The sequence below is a fragment of the Ptychodera flava genome, chromosome 20, assembly GCF_041260155.1.
Source record: "Ptychodera flava strain L36383 chromosome 20, AS_Pfla_20210202, whole genome shotgun sequence".
Taxonomy (NCBI): domain Eukaryota; kingdom Metazoa; phylum Hemichordata; class Enteropneusta; family Ptychoderidae; genus Ptychodera; species Ptychodera flava.
This window is the reverse complement of record NC_091947.1, coordinates 2506515-2515978: the sequence shown is the minus strand read 5'-3', so window position 1 is coordinate 2515978 and position 9464 is coordinate 2506515. Positions and strand designations below refer to the sequence as shown.

The 9464-nt window shown below is 32.4% G+C and overlaps 1 long non-coding RNA gene across 1 annotated transcript; it reads left to right on the top strand.

Annotated features, from left to right (window-relative positions):
* The first annotated feature begins 8003 nt into the window (after window positions 1-8003).
* On the top strand, window positions 8004-9124 carry LOC139119608 (uncharacterized). The gene is made up of 2 exons (XR_011548952.1): window positions 8004-8246; window positions 8637-9124. It is a non-coding gene; the product is annotated as an uncharacterized lncRNA (long non-coding RNA).
* Window positions 9125-9464: the final 340 nt, after the last annotated feature.

The following is a 9464-nucleotide window of genomic DNA, read 5'->3' as shown; positions in this document are numbered from 1 at the left end:
TAGCTGATTATTACTTTTTTAATCTTCTTTGTGCAATAAGAAGCATAACAAAAAAACTCACGATGATGAACTACCTCTTAGCCATTTTTAGATCACGTGTGTGAACACGTGGGCTAGTGTCATAGAGATGTCTGTCTGTCTGTCCGTGTGTGTGTGTGTGTGTGTTAGTGTGTTAGTGTGTGTGTGTGTGTCTGTCTGTCTGTCTGTTTACACGATAACTCAAAAAACGCCTGAACGGATTCAAGTCAGATTTGGTACACAGGTTCCATATGCTACTTGCAAGAACTGATTAGATTTTGGTTAGTGTGGCTTGCATATTAATGAAGTTATGCAATGTCGTTTTTAGCTCACGTGTGTAAACACGTGGGCTAATGTCAAAGCGATGTCTGTCTCTCTGTCCATGTGTGTGTGTGTGTGTGTGTGTGTCTGTCTGTCTGTCTGTCTGTCTGTCTGTCTGTCTGTCTGTCTGTCTGTCTGTCTGTTTACACGATAACTCAAAAACGCCTGAACAAATTCAAGTCAACTTTGGTAGACAGGTACCATATGCTACTTGCAAGAACTGATTAGATTTTGGTTAGTGTGGCTTGCATATTAATGAAGTTATGCAATATCGTTTTTTTTCCGTAAAATGGTTTCTCTATGGAGACTGTAATGACAGTGTTGATATATATCAAGAAATACTGCACAAAATTTCATGTCACTTTTCACAGATGACAATCTCAGAACATTATCATGATACTGTGAGTGTCATGTCAATTATCTTCTCATTTGCATATTTAATGAACTTTTGTTATAAGTGAGATAACTCTGAAATGCCTGCATCAAACTTGATGATACTTGCAACAAATATTAATCTTATATATATTTAATCATGCTTAGAAGCATTGGGCAATGTAAAGTTAATAAATAGCTCATTTGCATATTTTATGAAGTTTTATAATTAGTCATATAACTCTGATATAACTGCACCAAATGTGAAGAAATATGCTGCAGATACTGAACCGACTGATATCTAACTGTGGTGTAAAGCATTCAGTAGTGTGAAGTTAATTAAGGGTTTATTTGCATATATAATGACTTTGTAATTAGGTATATAACTCTAAAATTACGCCACCGAAGTCAGTGAAATCGGGTACAGATATTGATCTGATAAATATCTTATTGTACTGAGAAGCATTTGGCAGTGTCATGTTAACAATAGGTCATTTGCATATTTTATGAAGTTTTCTAATTAGTCATATAACTCCAAAATAAGTGCACCAAATGTGATGAAATCTGCTGCAGATACTGATCCGACACATATCTAATTGTGGTGCTAAGCATTTAGTTGTGAGGAGTTAATCAAGGGCATTTGCATATTCAATGAACTTTATAATTAGTGATATTACTCCGAAATTTCAGCATTGAATTTGATGAAACTTGCTACAGATGAAATTACGACACCAAATTTGGTGAAACTTGCTACATATATTGATTTGATAAATATTTAATTGTGCTATGAAACATTGAACAGTGTCAAGTTAATTTAGGTCTCATTTGCACATTTAATGAACTTAGTAATTAGTGACATTACTCTGAAATGACAGCATTAAATTAATTGAAACGTGATACAAATGTTGATCTGATGGATATCTAATTGTCCCGTGAAGCAGTGAGCAGTGTCAAGTTAATTAACAGCTCATTTGGATATTAAATAAAGTTTCGTAATTGGTGATTAAACTCTGAGAGTACTGTGCGAAGTTGATAAAACCTGCTACATATAGTGATATAACAGATATCTTATTGTTCTGTGAAGCGTACTACTATTAATGAACCTGTTGTAAAACACGTGAGCATATTCAGTTCATATCTGGTTTTCCGTACAATGGTTTCCCTATGGAGACGGTAATGACAGTCTAGACATATATCAAGAAATACTGCACAAAATTTCTTGAAACTTTTCACAGTTGACAATCTCAGAACATAACGATGATACTGTGAGTGTCATGTCAATCATCTGCTCATTTGCATATTTAACGAACTTTTGTTATTAGTGACATAACTCTGAAATTCCTGCACCAAACTTGATGATACTTCCAACAAATATTGATCTGATATATATCTAATTATACTTAGAAGCGTTGGGCAGTGTCAAGTTAATAAATAGCTCATTTGCATAATTTATGAAGTTTTATAATTAGTCATATAATTTGGGGCTCATTTGCATATTTAATGAATTTGATGAGATTCGCTACAAAAGTTTATCACATCAAGATATATCAGCTGTGAAAGATATTAAGGGGTGACATAAAAGATAATGGATAATTTGCATATTTAGTGAACTTTCCTTATTAGGGATATATATCTGATTTGACGTGATTAAAATTGACAAAACTTGGTATGTATTTTGAAGATACTATGATTTAACATTATTGAAAGTCATTAAGCATTTTAACTTCATCAAACTCTTAATTTGCATATTCAATGAATCGTTTGAAATTAGGGATATTTATTTGAATTAACTTGACCAAAATTGATGAAAATTACTATGTACATTAAAGATACTATGACATAACATTTTTGAAAGTCATTAAGCATTTTTACTTCAGCCAAATACTTATTTGCATATTTAATAAACTTTCATAATTAGATATATATATCTGAATTGACTTGACCAAAGTTGATGAAACTTGCTGTGTACATTGAAGATACTATGATATAACATTATTGAGAATTATAAAGCAATTTTACTCCATCCAATTCCATATTTACATACTAAATGAACTTCACTCATTAGGGATATGTACCTTAATTGACTCGACTAAAGTTGATGAATCTTGCAACATATATTGAAGATACTATAAAACAACATTATTGAAAGTCATTAAACCTTTTTACTTCAGCCAATTCCTAATTTGCATATTTAATGAAGTTTCCTAATTAGGGATATTTATCTTTCTTGACTAGATCAAAGTTGACGAATTGCTTTTTACATTAAAGATACTATGATACGACATTATTGAAGGTCATTTAACATTTTTACTTCAGCCAGTTCCTAATTTGCATATTTAATGAGAACATTTGAGTCAATTCCTAATTTGCATATTTTAATAAACTTTCCTGATTGGGGTTATATACTTGGATTTAGAATTAATCTGTGCTGAATATTATTCATTATGTTGATCATAACACATTCAATGAAGTTGAAAACATGTGGCAAAGGTTCAAATTTACACATAACTGCAATATAATGAAACACGTGAGCATTTTCAGTTCATATCTGGTGTAATAATAATAATATTTAAGTATAATGGTATATGAAATAAATCTAAGACTTTTAGAAATTAATATATTCAGCCATAATGGTAAATTTTTATCATTATACTCCAATAGTCAAGAAGATGAATGTATTGGGATACTTTTTGGCTCACCTGTTTACACGTGGGCTAATGTCACAGCGATGTCTGTCTGTCTGTCTGTCAGTGTGTGTGTGCGTGTGTGTATGTTAGTGTGTGTGTGTGTGTGTGTGTGTTTGTCTGATTCTTTACACGATAACTCAAAAACGCCTGAACAGATTCGAGTCAGATTTGGTAAACAGGTTTCATATGCTACTTGCAAGGACTGATTAGATTTTTGTTAGTGTTGCTTGCATATTAATGAAGTTATGCAATATCACTTTTTCTGTACTATGGTTTCCCTATGGAGACGGTAATTAGAGTGTCGGCATATATCAAGAAATACTGCACAAAATTTCATGAAACTTTTCACAGATGACAATCTCAGAACATTATTATGATACTGTGAGTGTCATGTCAATAATCTGCTCATTTGCATATTTAACGAACTTTTGTTATTGGTGACATTACTCTGAAATTCCTGCACCAAACTTGACGATACGTGCAACAAATATTGATCTGATATATATCTAATTATACTTAGGAGCATTGGGCTGTGTCAAGTTATTAAATAGCCTATTTGTCTATTTTATGAAGTTTTATACATATTCATATAACTCCGATATAACTGCACCAAATTTGATGAATTCTGCTGCAGATACTGATCTGACTGATATCCAACTGTGGTGTAAAGCACGTAGTAGTGTCATGTTAATTAAGGGTTCATTTGCATATTTAATGAACTTTGCAATTAGATATATAACTCTGAAATTATGGCACCCAAGTCAGTGAAATCTGGTACAGATATTGATCTGATAAATATCTAATTGTACTGAGAAGTATTTGGCAGTTCATAGTTAACATAGAGCTCATTTGCATATTTTATGAAGTTTTGTAATTAGTCATATAACTCCAAAATAACTGCACCAAATTTGATGAATCTGCTGCAGATACTAATCCGATAGATATCTAATTGTGATGTAAAGCATTTAGTTGTGTGGAGTTAATTAAGGGTTTATTTGCATATTTAACGAACTTTGCAATTAGTGATATTACTCCAAAATTACAGCATTACATTCGATGATCTGATAAATATTCAATTGTACCGAGAAGCATTTGGCGTGACAAGTTAATAATTAGCTCATTTACATATTAAATAAAATTTTGTAATTAGTGATTACTCTGACAGTACTGTGCGAAAAATGATGAAACCTGCGACATATAATGATATAACAGATATCTGATGGTTTTTATTACACGCCTCACGCGGGTGTCCATTATATTGGTATGAATTGGATTTATTGACAGGAAAATTGAAAAATATTATACAATAAATCCTCGTCAGAGATAGTTACTCTGGCAGTAGACCGTATACACGTCTAGTCTTATCAGAAGTCTGTCTTCCACTCCGCGTCGTGTGCTCAATTGAACTGCTGTCAGAATATGCACTGTCTGTCTTTATTCTTTGTTTTTGTTAGTGATTAATCTGAGGTCTGCAAATGTTGCGTAACATCTCCTTGCTCGTCGTCGTTCGAGACAGGTCAAAGGTACAATTGTTTTACACAATTTCATAACAGTCAAAAATTATGCAGTAATTTATGTCATACTGTATTATTTCATGCGTCCAGTAGTGTCTGATAAATGTCAATACATGTCGAGTCATCAGCAGTCAATTTCAATGCTTGATAACTAAATTTGTATTTTTGTCAAACTCAATATCTGTACAAGTCATTCATATAACACGTCATTCCTTCCATTCAGGGGTCACATTAGCACTCGTTGTTCTGTTGAGTAAATGCTAAAATTTCCTAGTCTGTTCACTGGATATCAACACGTGAGCACATTCAGTTCATATCTGGTTTCATGAATTATTGTCAATTAACAACTGTTAACACCATGCACCTTTAGCGCGTCAACAGCGCGTCTATACTTGTAAAATTCATTATTAATTGTTTACATTTGAATTCTAGTCAGATTTCCCTTGTTAACAGTAACAATGCAGTCTATAGATTAACAGGCTTAATAGATCAGCTCAACACTATGTTCAGCGTAGTAGAACAAGAAACTGTAGTTGACATAAAACAAAACAAATGAAAAACATAAAACTATCAAAGGTTACAGGTACTGGCTCTTTAAGACACTAACTGTCAAATTTGCAAGTGCTTGATCAGTATCACCGCCAAAGCGTACACTCGGTGAAAAGGTCTCTATCTAGAAGTCCAACCTAGATCATAGCATTGAATACCACATGTTGTTGAGTTACGTTTTCCGCTAAACTCTGACGGACCTTTCTTGCAAATGCCGGCTCCGGATTGTCCTAACGAAGCAGACATTGAAAGAGATGCTTGCAGCTTATATCGTAATTGACTTGAAGCAGAATCATTCTGTTGACCTTGTTTCCATAAAAGAAAATGATATTATCTGATCATTATTTTGGATATGAACAAAGTCTTATCTCAGACAAACTAGATATTTTATTCCCAGAGGGCAAGAATTGCATTATTCCGCCGCGTAGTGCCGCGGTTATTCAGTCACAAAATTGCTGCAAACTAACTGCCAGGAAATGATGTTTCTGTTAAATTTAGCTTTTCCTTGCAGCAAAATGAATTTCAACGTTGAGCATGGAGTCAATACCAAATTCAATCATTGCGATGGATATCGTTCACAAGTTCGAATAAGGCATTAAGTATAGCCATACTTGCTTGTCATACAGCAGTGCTGAATTCTGTGATTACTAACTCTGCACAGAGTCATTTAACAATTAACTTTACAAACAAGAGTGATCATTAGAATTAATAAACATATCAATCCGTAAATGCCGTTAATTCTCGTAAATTAAAAAAATATGTCACCTCTAGAGCATGATTCCTGTAGAAAGTACCAAAAATATTTAATAGAAGCTCTTTTCAATCTGAAAATCACGATGAAATGCAAGAGCCGAAGCAAATATTGGACATCGCCTAAATTGTGCCTAACCCTTTTTTTTTTAAATTATCCCGGACACAAATAGATCAATAAAGAGAATAGGGTCAAGATATTGCTAGGGACATTCCTTAATGAACCTTTCAACCATTCTTTTACCAACTGAAGCATATAAATCAAAAGGTGACCGTGCAAAGTTTGGTACTACAGAAACAAATGAAGTAACATTAGATTAACGACATTTTAAATTCAAAATGACCGCGTGTTAACTCTAGAGGAAAATAAAACTTTCGATTTTTGACATACTAAGAGGTGAAAATCTTGATAATACAAACATGTTTAAAATGATCAATCATCATGGGAAGACCATAAAATTATTAACTATTTGAAAGCTAAAATGTCTGTCTCCAGGATGATTTCTACCTTCAAATAAACGACCAAAAATGATATATCTAATTATTAAGAACGAAAGGTTTTTACTACTATAACTGGTTCCGTAATGATGTCAGGGAAACTGTCCGTTCAAACACGTGTTCTAACGTCGCTCCGATGTAGGTCTGTCTATATGTCTGTGAGTCTGTCTGTCTTTCAGTTGGAGGGAAATTCAAGGAACAGAAAAATTGATCAGTTTTTGGTAGGTGTGGCTTGCATAATTCATACTTATGTCATAAACCATTCATTTAAAAATCATACATTTTCAGAATAAGAATGTTATATCCTCCGAATCTGCCTACAGATGTTAATTAAGGGAACACATGACAGACCTCAAGGTCATGTAAAAATTTTATGACAATGGAACTTCTCACTTGCATATTTAATGAACTTTCCGTATTTGGGACTTGTATCTGGATTAACTGCACCAAAGTTGACGAAACTTTGGATGTACAATGAAATGCCATTATGTAAAAGTAATGAAAGTCACTTCGCAATTTTACACCAGCAAATTGCTATTTTGCCAATTTAACGACCTTCCTTAGTAGGGATGTATTTATGAAACATGCTATATACATTAAAGATTCTATGACATGGCATCATGAAATTCATTTAGCATTTTTACGTTACCTAATTACTAATTCGAACATTCAATGATCTTTATTAATTACGGAAATAAGATTTGTCGGCCATGACCAATGTTGAACAAAATTGCTATTTATATCGATAATATAATGATGTAACAGATGTGAAAGACATTGAATATTTTTACTTCTTTAATTGCTAATTTGCATATTTCATTACTTTTACAAATTAGTGAAATTTAAAATGGACTTTGCCAAGGCTGAGGAAACTGGATATATATATATATATATATATATATATATATATATATATATATATATATATATATATATATATATATATATATATCATATATATATATGTATATATATATATATATATATATATATATATATATATATATATATATATATATATATATATATATATATATATATATATATATCTGTTTTCGTGGGAAAATTATAGTGCTCGATGCGGAAAGCAGAGCGTTATAAATAATAACACAAATTACTTCAAGTACAGAGGAATAATATATATTACTTAAATTTCATGCATCCTGCAATCTTCAAACAGAAGTCTTGCGATCTTAAGTATGTAACTCAAGTAACATATATATATTATTACTTTGTACTTGAAGTAATATGTGTTGTGTATTATATATATATATATATATATATATATGTGTAACCCCGGTTACGATTGTAAGTCATGTGATTAGGCCTGCTGCGTGTTGTTTGAGTGTGATGACACATGTGTGGAATTTCATTGATAGCGTCTTCGCCCACAATGCATTGCAATGCTCTACTGATTTTCACTGCTTGAAGACAGTACTTTGGTGTGGACGTACGTTTAGGAATTATTATCCGTTTTACTGCCAAGAAAAAATTCCAAGACAACGTGGTTGGTCTTTTACATGACTGTGCTTTACAGGTATGTGTATTTGAACCCTTTGGTATTGAAAACAATGAACTTTTAAAAGTCTCAAAGTGTGAGACACACCCCTCAAGTTAAAACGTGGAAGGACCATGTGTTTCCCAATTACCGGTATATACCGTGGAAAAGTTTCTAAGTTGTTATTCTGTAGTTAGTTTGATTCTAGTAGTACTTTATGATAGTAGTGAAGTTTTATTTAACAGGTTGAAATTTGAGTTTCTGATTTTGAAGGAAATTTTCTGTGATTCTTAGTTCTTTGTTTCATGGTATTTTTGTACAGTGTATTTGCTATCATGTTGACTTAGTCTCATCTTGAATGAGATAGTGTAAACAGAAGGAAACGCTTACATAACTGCCATTGGTCTTTTACATGACTGTGCTTTACAGAGGAGATCCAGTTAATGAGTTACTGATACACTGCGTGTGTTCCTATTGTGGCCGGATTGAGGAGCCAGCAAGGAGTGCCTGGATCGTATCAATCATCAACTCGACTCTTGCTACCAGGGCTGGAATAACCAAATCCCGAGGGAGGAGCGGCTGGAAGGACTCTGTGTGTGTAACGTAGTTTCCTATTGGATAGACTATCATCGTCATAGCAACACGACGGACATTGACCTACAACTTACGGAGAAGCCATTGCACAGCCATATGAACAATAGCTAAGTGAATGAACCCTAGACAACAGCCATTTTAGAATTATCTGGAACTTTATTATGGTGGATGAACTTTAGATTTTGCGCCTGGAAATTATTTTCCAGTAATACTGCTATTAGTTTTAATCATTGTAGACCCTTGTTTTTATTCTTTATTATTATTATTATTAGTAGTAGTAGAGATTTTAGCTGTAGTGAAATAAACCTTAATATAAACTGCAACGCAAATTGTACGATAGTCATTCTTTCCTGGTTTGTTTATTGTGTGATATGAACCTTGGTCGGGTTTAATTATCTGGCTAAGTTTAATTGTCAGTTTAATTACCCGGTTACATATATATATATATATATATATATATATATATATATATATATATATATATATATATATATAATATATATATATATATATATATATATATATATATATATATATATATATAATATATATATATATATTAATTACAGTGCTCGATGCTAAAGCAGAGCGTTATAAATAAACAAATTACTTTGGTGGCGACATTTTGAAACCAACTCAGAGCGTTTGTTTAACAGTGTAGAT